This window comes from Carassius gibelio, chromosome B12 (genome assembly GCF_023724105.1).
Source record: "Carassius gibelio isolate Cgi1373 ecotype wild population from Czech Republic chromosome B12, carGib1.2-hapl.c, whole genome shotgun sequence".
NCBI lineage: Eukaryota > Metazoa > Chordata > Actinopteri > Cypriniformes > Cyprinidae > Carassius > Carassius gibelio.
In genome coordinates this window covers 10,576,263-10,588,069 of record NC_068407.1, presented here as the reverse complement: position 1 = coordinate 10,588,069, position 11,807 = coordinate 10,576,263, and the positions used below count along the sequence as shown (strand labels likewise).

The 11,807-nt window shown below is 37.5% G+C and overlaps 1 protein-coding gene and 1 non-coding gene across 2 annotated transcripts in view; one reads left to right on the top strand and one right to left on the bottom strand.

Moving 5' to 3' along the window:
* LOC127969044 (DNA mismatch repair protein Msh2) overlaps positions 1-11,807 on the bottom strand; it is a 290,453-nt gene that overhangs the window by 190,135 nt on the left and 88,511 nt on the right. The window lies entirely within an intron of this gene.
* On the top strand, positions 85-178 carry trnai-uau (transfer RNA isoleucine (anticodon UAU)). Its single transcript has 2 exons — positions 85-122; positions 143-178. It is a non-coding gene; the product is annotated as a tRNA-Ile (tRNA).

The window sequence follows — 11,807 nt, the reverse complement described above, 5'->3', positions numbered from 1 at the left end:
TCAAGCAGGATATGTGCTTTTAAAAACGCTCATAAATAGTCTATATAACGTTCTTGAGCTCTATTATTGCACATTGTCGACTAAGCTCCAGTGGCGCAATCGGTTAGCGCGCGGTACTTATATAGCAGTACAATGCAGAGCAATGCCGAGGTTGTGAGTTCGAGCCTCACCTGGAGCAGAGTTTTGCACGATTTAAATGTAGGAGTTTCTTCAAAATTGCACAAGATTGGTATATGGTAGACGGTCTCCGCTAAGTATACACTGAAAATAGTTACTGGAATTCGTATCTCACCCTGCTGCTTAAAACAGTTAAACTGTTATTGAGCAGTAGATATGTGGATAAACAGAGGAAGAGTGAGTCATGTGAACGAACAAGACGGATGCATAGTCACAATGTGTAGCGCCTGCGTCTATGGCGGCCAGGATCCTGTAGGGGGCAGCATTGCATAAGGTTCAGTAAAGCACCACAATCTTGAAACATTCGCCACGTGTTAAAATCTCAAGGCTCTTGAACTTTATTTACCTTGAGATGTGTGATTTGAAGTATCAAATGTATCCGGAAAGCATGCACTCTAGGTATACAGTTCAGAAATGTAGTTTAATTATTTTTTCGTTATTTTCCTATTTGTCTCTTTTTCGCTGGTTAATAGTAAGTTTTCTTTACAGTGAAGGTGCTTCATGCGTTTGAAATAGTTTTTTTCTCTGTCATCCATGTTTATTAGAAGTACATGTCACTGTTGTCTGTTTTTCTTTGCACGGTTTAGAAGTCTGTGTTGGATGTAGAGTTATAGCCTTATTAGTCATCCAGAAACGTCTCATCACAGCAATGATTTCACATGGTTCTTTTTGAATTTATGTTCTTGGCTCACATTTACATGTAAACATCACATTTACATATAAACAGCACAGCCTTGTCAAATCATTTGGTCTGATCAGATTTCATCTGAGCTCTACCACTGCCAAAAGTGTCATGTCAAATCCCACAAAACAACCACTTTTGATTCTTGGTTGGGAAATAGACCTAGAACTCTGGAATAAATAAGTCCATGTGTTTTTGTGATGACAGTCTTTTAAATCTACACTGTAAAAAATTTCCTGTAGAAATTACAGTAACTTACTGGCAGCAGTTTGCCAGTAACTTACTGTAAATTAAACTTACAGTAAAAATACTGTATTCATATTTACAGTACCATTTAACTTGCTGTAAATGTATTTGCAGTAATATATTTTTTTACTGTAAAACACAATTATGTTTTTTTCTCCTTTTATATATTTTAATACAATAAAATATTACTTTACACTGTGAAATTTACTGTAATTGGTTCACTTTTATTATGTATTGTAAAACTTTACAAATTATTGTATTTCAACAGGTCTCATGTCTCAGTAGTAAAAACTATAAAAAGAAACAAAAGACTGTTTAACTTCTTTTATTGGTTTAACAGTTAAATTGTAATACTTGAAATAACATTTTAATAGTCTTGCAGATTGTACTTTCAGTTTTCCAAAAACTTGAATACATTTCATTTATACATAAAAGTTTCATATTAAGAGCATTTTAAAACAACAGACATGAACAGATTCAGTCATAAGAACAATCTTAAAAATTTACAAATTCAGAAAACTCCTGTGTAGAATGTATTTGCTCTTAGTAGCTTATAGTTTTGCCAGCTGAAATCCAGAAACTCCTTAAAGGGATAGTTCACCCAAAAATCTGAATTAGGTCATTAATAACTTACCCTCATGTCGTTCCAAACCCGTGAGACTTCCGTTTATCTTCAGAACACAGTTTAAGATATTTTAGATTTAGTCCGAGAGCTCTCAGAGTTCCATCATCAAAGTAGTCCATGTGACATCACAGGGTCGGTTAGAATTTTTTGAAGCGTCGAAAATACATTTTGGTCCAAAAATAGCAAAAACTACAACTTTATTCAGCATTGTCTTCTCTTCCGGGTCTGTTGTGAAACAGTTCAAAACAAAGCAGTTTGTGATATCCAGTTCATGAATCATTCGATGTAACTGGATCTTTTTGAACCAGTTCACCAAATCAAACTGAATCGTTTTATTCTGTTCACATCTCCAATACGCATTAATTCACAAATTACTTAAGCTGTTAACTTTTTTAATGTGGCTGACTCATGAACGAGTCAGTATTTTGTTCGTTATCTGGCTCAGCTCGGTGTTCATCTTCAGTTCTCTCCTCACAGCAGTTCAGTCAGTGTACTTTTTGAGTAAATGAATTACTCCGGGATATTGGTTTGTTTGAACTCAGAAGTGTCAGACACATTAAAAAAAGTTAACAGTTTAAGTAATTTGTGGATTAATGCGTATTGGAGATGCGAACCGTTTAAAATGATTCAGTTCGATTTGGTGAACTGGTTCAAAAGGATCCAATTACATGGAGTGATTCGTTCGCGAACCAGATATCACAAACTGCTTTGTTTTGAACTCTCTCACAACAGACACGGAAGAGAAGACAATGCTGAATAAAGTCGTAGTCTTTGCTATTTTTGGACCAAAACGTATTTTCGATGCTTAAAAATATTCTAACTGACCCTCTGATGCCACATGGACTACTTTGATGATGTTTTTCTTACCTTTCTGGACATGGACAGTAGACCGAACACACAGCTTCAATGGAGGGACAGAGGAGATAAATGGAGGTCTCACGGGTTTGGAACGACATGAGGGTGAGTTATTAATGGGTGAATTAATTTTTTGGGTGAACTATCCCTTTAATGAAGGAGGATACATGAGGGTTCAGACCAGAGTTCTTCCTTTGCACCATCTTCCCACTTCTTTTGATGACGTGGAACTTTGAGGAGCACTTGCTGTTGTCAGGGTTGACATTTAACCTTTACATAACAGAAAAAAAAGTTAGATCATTTGATGTGAAAAATGTCTAACAAAACAACCAAATACTCACAACACAACCAAATACAGAAATGCACTGCAAATGGCACAGAACACAACGGAAATATTTCCAGGGGACCCAATATGTGACGAACCTGGATGGAGCATGTTTAGTACTCAACGTCTACTTTTGTTTTCTTGCAAAAAATACAGAGATTACATATTTATGACATACAACTTTATATACAATATAAAAAATGTAAAAAGAACATGAGGGTGAGATATTAATCTATACATTAGTAACATTGTAAAAAAAAATGTAATGTTATGTTTAAATAAGTTTCATAGGTAAGAAATGTAAGGTAATGTAGGATCCAAAGATGAAACAGCTAATTTTAAAGTTGAGACACACACAGATAAATAAAGCATATTACGAAAACTTTTTTTGTATAAAATGTATTTATTTGCAACAGTTATGTTAACAGCAAAAATAAGACATTTATGTCTTAAGTACAGCTATTAAGCTGATAGACACCATGCTGCTTTGTCACGAGAACATCCCAGGTTAAAATAATGAGGAAATTACGTTGCCTAAATCCGAAATCGCCCCCTTAACACTAGAGTTGTTCCGATTCCGATATTAGTATCGGAAATATCTCCGATACCACAACAAATTCTGGCATCGGCATCGGCGAGTACATGAACCCATATACCGATCCGATACCATTTTCTTAAAAAAGACCTAGTTATGACCGCTAGCTCTGCCTAACCGCTGCACGGTTCTTCTTCGCTGCTCAAAATGCATTGAAAACACAGGAAGTTGTGCTGTGTTGCCACAAGCAACCCCTGTTTAGAGCAGCGAAGAAGAAATGAAAACGCGTTAGCAGCCCTTATCTATATATGACTGGATCACTCATCACATTCTAAACTGCCAAAAGACAGTGAAGCCGCTACTATATTATAGATCAGTGGTTACTCCCGCAAAATCTACATCTCTGTGGGTGACTGGCACAGATGCGCGAGAGCTCGCTGTTTTGTAGTCTCTGCTGTGTGTCATGAGGACACGAACGCATAAACCGTCACTTCATGAGAATTTACCGTTTCATTTGAGAATACTGTCATATCATAAACACAGACACTCAAAGATCTTCATGGCAGCCCATTAAAATAAATGTTTGGTTTACATGAGTAAATTGACAATATATAAAGCTACTGTTGTAGCCTACAGTAATAATAATAAGTCTCTATAATAATAATAATTATGCCTAGATGGTTGCTTGTTTTTTACTTGTTTTGTTGTAAAGAGATTATCTGATTAATAGATCTTTTTTTATATTCCTAGACTTATTTGTTGCAGTTTTTTTATACAGTTATATTGTAAAACTTAAATACCTTTTTTAGTTTGCGGTGTTAGATTTTTGGCTGCATTTGAAGTTCTTTTTTGCATAAGAAAATAAATAATACTGTCAAATTCATGTTAGATAATAAAAATACTGTAATAAATACAGTAGTTCACCATGTATTTGTTCATGTTTTATTGAGGGATCTGTCTGAAGCACACCATAAAAAAATTCTAGCAATTTACACAGGGCTAGTAGTATATACAGCTGTATATACAGATATACACCCAGGTATCGGATCAGTACTCGGTATCGGCCGATACCCTGAGCCCAGGTATCGGAATCGGTATCGGGAAGAGAAAAAGGGTATCGGAACATCTCTACTTAACACTCATTCACTCATTTCTACATTAGTCCACTAATACGGTTCACTTGAAGCTGAATGAATGAATTCGGACAGCCGTTGATCGCGCATTGGATACACAGTCGGGTTCGTCACTTACTGGGGTCCCCTGAAAACATTTCCATTATGTTCTGTGCCATTTGCGGCGCATTTTCGCGAACGAGATAATGTTATTCTCCCGATGCTGATGTTCAGAACAAATGTTACATTTGAAGTAGACATATTTTTCTCTTGGTTGTTTAGTTTCCTTAACTTTATGTGTTTGCGGTAACGTTAAATGTGAGACTGAGGGGCGGAGAGGCTTTGGAAAGTGTATAAGCATTCAGGAACTGCACACGAAAACCTTAAATTCGCCGTGTTTTTATGCCCTTTGGCATGATTAATAAAGGCGTATAATGTCTCCACAGAGACACCAGTGTTTGCACACGACACGAACATTGCGGGTTTTACTCTAGCACTACAAGCATGACGTGCATTTATATGGGGTAATCAGTTAACAGCAAGCGATAATAGCGGGAAAAAATCCGACTAACTTTAAGCTAAATCCACGAAAGCTTTGTTGTTCGGCTAACAGTTCACATGAACACTCACCAGCTCCTGGAGTGGTCAAACCCAAGGCAGAGACCCGTTAATGTCCATATTTTGACGGTGAAACGTTCAGAAAAGGGAAAGAAAGGAAAGAAATATGAATGTTTGCACAGTGTCACCACAACTCTCTCTAGCTCTCTTCACAGCATAAATGTGAGGTGACTGCGCGCCGTTCAGTGGCAGCGTTTTTTTATTTATATTTTTGTTTTAGTTAAACCAAAGATATAATATATTTAAAGTAAAAGAAGTAATATTTGTACCCACCTTTGCATCTGACTGGTTCTTTTCGCATCTGTGTGTCTTGTTTTCTTCTTTCTCCAAGTGGGAAATAAAACTTGATCTGTGATTGGTCAGGTTTCGCGCTCATTTTTTCTTTACTGTATTTAGATTTACAGTAAATTAAAAATACTGTAATTTAGTGTCGCCAAGAGGGTATTCCCCAAAATGTAACTTTAAAATACAGTAATATGCTGTATAACTGTCCTACAGTAAAATACAGTTCATTTTACAGTTAAATACTGTTAAATTTACAGACATTTCTAACAGTGTATCTGTCTATCGAATTATGTTTTAAATACACAATAAACAGGATTATGTATTTACCATAAGACAATCCAATTTGTTTCCATCTCATACAATAGCAAACAACTGAATATTGTTTTTTCTACAGCTAGCCATATTTTAAAGATGCTCTAAAGAGGCCTACATCTATGGCGTCATTTTCTGAGTGCAGAAATCTTACAGATTTGTTTTGTGACTGACAGATATAGAGAACATTAAGTTTATTGATCAAAATTTCATGCAAATCAAATACAAAAACAATGTAGGCCTAAATCTAAGGTTCAGGGCTAAGAAAATTTAATGTTAAATCTTAAAAGGTTCATCATTTGTAAAAGCCCTGAACTCAGGGAAGAGTAAAACAGAAAATCGCCCAACTCTGCCTTTATGTGCGGAATGAAAGAACATCTTTAACTTCTCAAATTTTATTTTATTGCCTTGTCACGGCTCATGGATTACCATAAAAATGCAATCAGCATGAGTGCTTGTGTATGAGTGTGAACCTGTGCTTGTAAAGTGTGTGTGAGTGTGTGTTTGAATGAACACATTGCGTAATCAGTGGCTAAAGAAAGGAGAACTTTGTGGGAACCAAATTTGAAAAATAGGTTTAGGCACATTCAGAGAAGAAGGGGAGAAAGAGGGAAAGAAAGTAGATAGAGCAAGCAAGATAATAGAGAGAAGAACACACGCATACACAATGAAGGAGGCTGAGTGGATTGTCTGGATCAGATTTCTGTGGTAATGGTTGGGTGGGTCAGTGGTTAAACTGCTCTCACAAACACATTCCAGAGCTGAGGCAGAGTGCATCTGGTGTGCAAGTGCAGACAAGCAGAGCCAAGAGCTTCCTCACAGTACCTCTCTCCTATTTCTCTCTCTCCCTCTTGGGCTCCCTTTCCACATCTTTCTTTTTTCTTGAATTCTTTAACACCACGGTTAACCCTCATGCTCTGTTCGAGGTCTCAACCCCCCCCCCCAGGCCATTTTAATAGCTAAAAAGGTTTTAGATTCAGTCACTATTCTCCATCGGAGCTGCTCCCGTCAGTTTTGTGATCCGATTGTAATGTTAGATCTAGTACTCAAATGTCCGCTTTTCACCCCGAAATCAAATCTGCTGTCAAATTAATGTGTTATGAAGATTGGACATGAACTAACAGCTCGATTGAACTTTTCAGTTTTATGGACATCACCATCTTGCATATTACTGTCGCTGTGGATACTAAGGATTACAGACTCTCATTGCATGATATGTTGCTGTCTGAAAGAGACATTCGGAGACTCACACCTGTAAAGTAAATGTGGCTGTCAATCCCAAAACTGACAGTGTGAACGTAGCCCTAAAACAAAAAAATAAATAAAAAAGAATTCAAATTGAAGTTTTAATAATAATACAAAAAAGCTGATTGGAGCTATGTTCTGGTTGCCCATCTGTGATCCATAAAAACAGTCATCATAAATCTTCACTTGGGATTTAGTGCTAGTTAACCATTTTAGTACATCTGTTACTCATATGTGTCCTTCAGCAGTTTGTCTATAAAATATGAGCCATTTACACAATGGATAACATCAGCTTTAGCTCCTTTACACAAACACACATGTAACTTTACCCATCATGCCCTTGAAAAGGCTGCTGGAGTTCTTCTCTGGGGAAATAATGGCTTAGATCAGGGAACTGATGCTTTGGGCCTAAATGTCCATTACCAGCCATACTTTATCTTAAAACATCACTTTGAACTACTCATTTGAACACTAATGTATAGTGCAGTTACACGTTACTCAATCTTACTCATCTCAGTCCATGCGGCAGCCTTCTGCACATTTAACAGATCTTTCGATATGACTTGTGTCAAGATGTTTTTGTCAGGTACAGCACTTTCGTTTGACCAAAGGAGATCATATGTACAATCTCCACCTACTTGTTTACATGGCATATGTTGTATTTTCACTCAGTAATAAGACCCTTGGAACATTTCGGTTTTGTTTTTTTCGCACTTTGGCGGAGTCTCTAACAGCTGCTTGGGTGATTTGCACAGACAACATTCTGTTCCTCTCCTTCTCCGCTGAGACATCATTTGGGGCTTCTTCATTTTCCTCTTCACGCTTACTTAAAGTGTCATAGTTGCGAAAATTTAGTTCAGTTTCTTCCCTTTCACAAATTAAACGTTTGTGTCTATTCCCATCAACGATGAATGTGAAATAAAATTAAAAAAGAGTGTTTTCATGAGTGCAGATCATGATTTACTTAGTAATTTAACAGAGCGATGCACCAAAATAAAAAGATTAAGTGATGGAAGAGCGCGGTGCAACGTAGTTCACTTTCACAAATGAAATCTCTATTTAGCTAAATAGAGGGCATCTGGTTTTCATTTTAGGTATGACTCAGAGGTAAATTGGAAAAGTATGCTGTGAAAATCCTGATTAAAACCCTGGCAGCATTTTTAATTCATGAATCTCTCCCATAAAGTTGTGTGTTTCAACCACAGATTCATATTGTCTAGGCTTTCAAAAAAAAAAAAAACGCAAAATTCTTGGCCAAAATACAACAATAATAATAATAAAAAAATAAAAACTTGACTTGCATTGTAATGTTTTATATCAAGATTTTTGGGAAGCTCATAATGTTTCATTAAAATGGGGATCGAATGTTAGTGAAAGAATGTATTTATACAAAGTGAAAACCAACACGGCCAAGCTGGCTTAAACTTGGAGATGTACCTAATGCTGCTTTCTGCATGATGGAACTGACATGTTATCATAATCGCTCACTTCTTATCTGTTTTTTTTCTTTTTCTCCAGTGACTGAACCTCACCCTTATTCGAGGCCAAGATAACCTGCGTCAAACATATCACTGAGGAATGCTTCACAGAGGACTTTTAATCACAAAAGCTGCACATTTTTTCTTCTGTAAGTGCATGACTAAAAGTAATAAGACTTCTAATTGAATGGAAGTTTTGGAAATCTCTTATAAAATCAAGACTTTTGCTTCCAATATGCTTAGTCAAGACAACCTCTTCACAGAGTTGAAAGCACCTGGCACACATCTTGAGCGCTTCCAAACAGTTATTTTTGCCATTCTTGTCAATTCCTGTGTGTGAATGGGGATGATGTTTCTGGAGAAGGTGGTTTCCGTGGCCAGTGAATAAGGGTCTGCACTAGCAGTCCCTGAGCCATGATGTTTCCAGAGAAGGACATGCCGTTCCTGTCCCTCTAAATGCTTTGGAATTAGAAGCCACCAAGCTGTGGCTCCAACAAGCTATATATTCTGCCTTTTTCACCCTTCAAGCTGCAATTATGACTAATTTTAGATCCGCTGAGTAACAGAAAGAGAGGTCAAATGTCCATGGTTCACATTTTGAGCTCTGAATAAATGTTGGTCATATGAGAAACCACAGTTGCCCAAATCTCCCTCTCTCTCACTTTACTGCCATCTCTTCTCCAAGCCCAGGGAATCTGAATGGAACATTTGTAGGTCACACATTTCATACAGTGCACGCCAAAGGTAAATGAGGCTATATAAATTCATGTTAACATAATTAGCGAAAAATAAAACGGCTTAATATGCCTCTCCTCCTTCCATCTGAAAACAAAAACTATGATCTCGGCCCAGATGCTCACTTGTGCCCAACTGCACATGTCTTGGATGAACAAAGATTCCCATGGCTGTGGTTTATTTTTATAGGAAGTGGAATTTTTTCCACAAAAAAAATGGAGCAGTAAAAAAATGTGTTATGCAGACCACTTGGACAATGCTATGGCAGGATATTCTCTTCTGGCATTTTGGGATGTTTTTCATTTGCTGGCGTGCATTGTGTCAGATCAGTCTGGTGCCAATAGGTCAGTAAGACACAGTAGGGGGATGGTGAATATGAATATATATATGACAGTTATATATATCTTTCCTCTATGAGGTGATTGAATCATCATTTTCTTGTTATTTTTCAATATCCATAAATATTGACTAAATTCAAAGAAAACCATTTTCAGGTTTCAGACTGAGCCCATGTGTTTTTTGTATGGGATCTATATACTCAAAGTCATGATCTGTACTGTCAAAACTCCTTCTGTGAATCGCCATAGACATTATTTAAAGAACATCAAACAACTGCATTGAAAGTGTTTTGAAACATGGAATGACTTATGGTAATGCGTTGGTGCAAACCTTTGTACATTACATTGCGTGTCAATCCTAAAAACCATGAACATGTCTTGGGATCAACAGGCTTTTAAGATGAACTCATGTGAGGTTTTTTTGTACTTTCATCTGGTTCAGCTTGTAGCGCTGCCTGCCTCCTTCCCATCTCCCCCGGTCCCAAATGAAACTCCCTGTGCTCGTAGGTCTGCTAATGACATCACAGCAGACATCTCGATAGACGTCAAACATTTTTCACCACAAGTAGGCTCAAATGGCACAACTAATGGTCTCCATATGAAACATGTATATATTTATAAAACTAACTTGGGGGGAAGGGGAAAGGAACAGGGCTTTGCTGAGCAGAAAAAACCCGTGAGAATCCCACTAAAACCTGTGTGACATGTAACATATTTTTCAGATGTAATCCAAGGACCGATGTGTAGCATTTAATTTTTTTTTTATTTGGTATTTGATTAATGTACAAATAGTTTTTAATGAAAACTTAAAAGCTGATCTCATTAGAGGAATTAAAAAAATCAGCAGTTACCACAACCAATAAATCAATGCTAATATTACTATGACTTCACACTTTCACCCTCACCAAATCACTTTGTTGTTGGTTTCTAGGAATTCCTACTTCGCAGTATCCGACTGTGTTTTTTAAACATGCTATTTTTTGTAACTTTTCATGATATTTTACTGTTTAAACGTTTCAAAGAGGGTGCATAGAGGAAAAGAAATTAGAGCCAAGGGCGGGCTCTTTAAGCAGGAGTCTACGAAAAGCTGACGATCATGGTGAGTCTTATGCAGAAAGGATCTGTTTCTGTAATGCAGGGACATCCAGGTTATGTGGACGGCGAGGTCCAACCAGCCACTGCACAAATTTCTGCGATAGATACACCACTGGACCTTGCCCAAGAGGAGACCATGCCTCTCATGAAATGTGCTCTAACACCTATAGGGCATTGCAGCCCTAAAGATGAGTAGGTGAGTGCTATAACATCAACTATCCATCTGGATAGTCTAGGCTTCGTGACTGGGTGACCTAGGTGCAGCCTCGGAAGCAAACAAAAAGCTGTTCCGACTGACGAAATGAGGCGGAACGGTCAATGAAGGTCCTTAGGACCCTGACAGGACAAGGTAGGTTCAACTCCTGATCATCCTGAGAAGGAGGAAGTGCTATGAGAATGACAATTTGTACCCTGAACGGAATGGGGAGAACCTTAGGGACGTATCCGTGTCTTGGTTTCAAGACGACTTTGGAGTCGTTAGGCCTGAACTCGAGACAAGAGGAGCTCACAGAGAGCACCTGTTAAGTTTCCTAGTACAGCCCCTATCCATTAAGTCTTGGAGGAAAGACAATATCTGAGATATGTCATAAGTAAAGCAGAATTTGGATTCGGAGGTGCCTTGATGCCTTCCTGTCTTGGAATGCTGCCTCCAAAGGCAGAATGTTAGAGCTTTCGGACACCGCATTGACAGTGTATGCAAGAACCAGTGAGATTTGTCTCTCAGTTTTTCTCTTCTTCCACCTTCTCCTTTTATGGTGATGAGTGCGCTCTTGAAGTGGCATGCTTTTGTTAAAAAACATATTCTTGCGGGTGCTGCAAACTGGAATTCGTGGACATTTTGTGTGAATAACGAGTTAAGTTTACACATTTTATCTACAAAAAGCTATCACAATAATTAAGAACTCTAGAAATGTAGTGCATTATTCTCATATGGATTAGTTTCCTGTGTCTTTTGGAGTTTGTGAGTTATAAGCCTACAATCATTATCCTTGGAGTCCACAGATGAAAACGTTAAATGACGTTTAGTAAATGACAGGACTGCATTTGTCCCTCTCACATAACCCCTATAAAACACTTTATGTGATTTATTTTGAGAAAATCATAAAGATTTTTTTTTAAATAACTTATTCATGTTATGTATGCT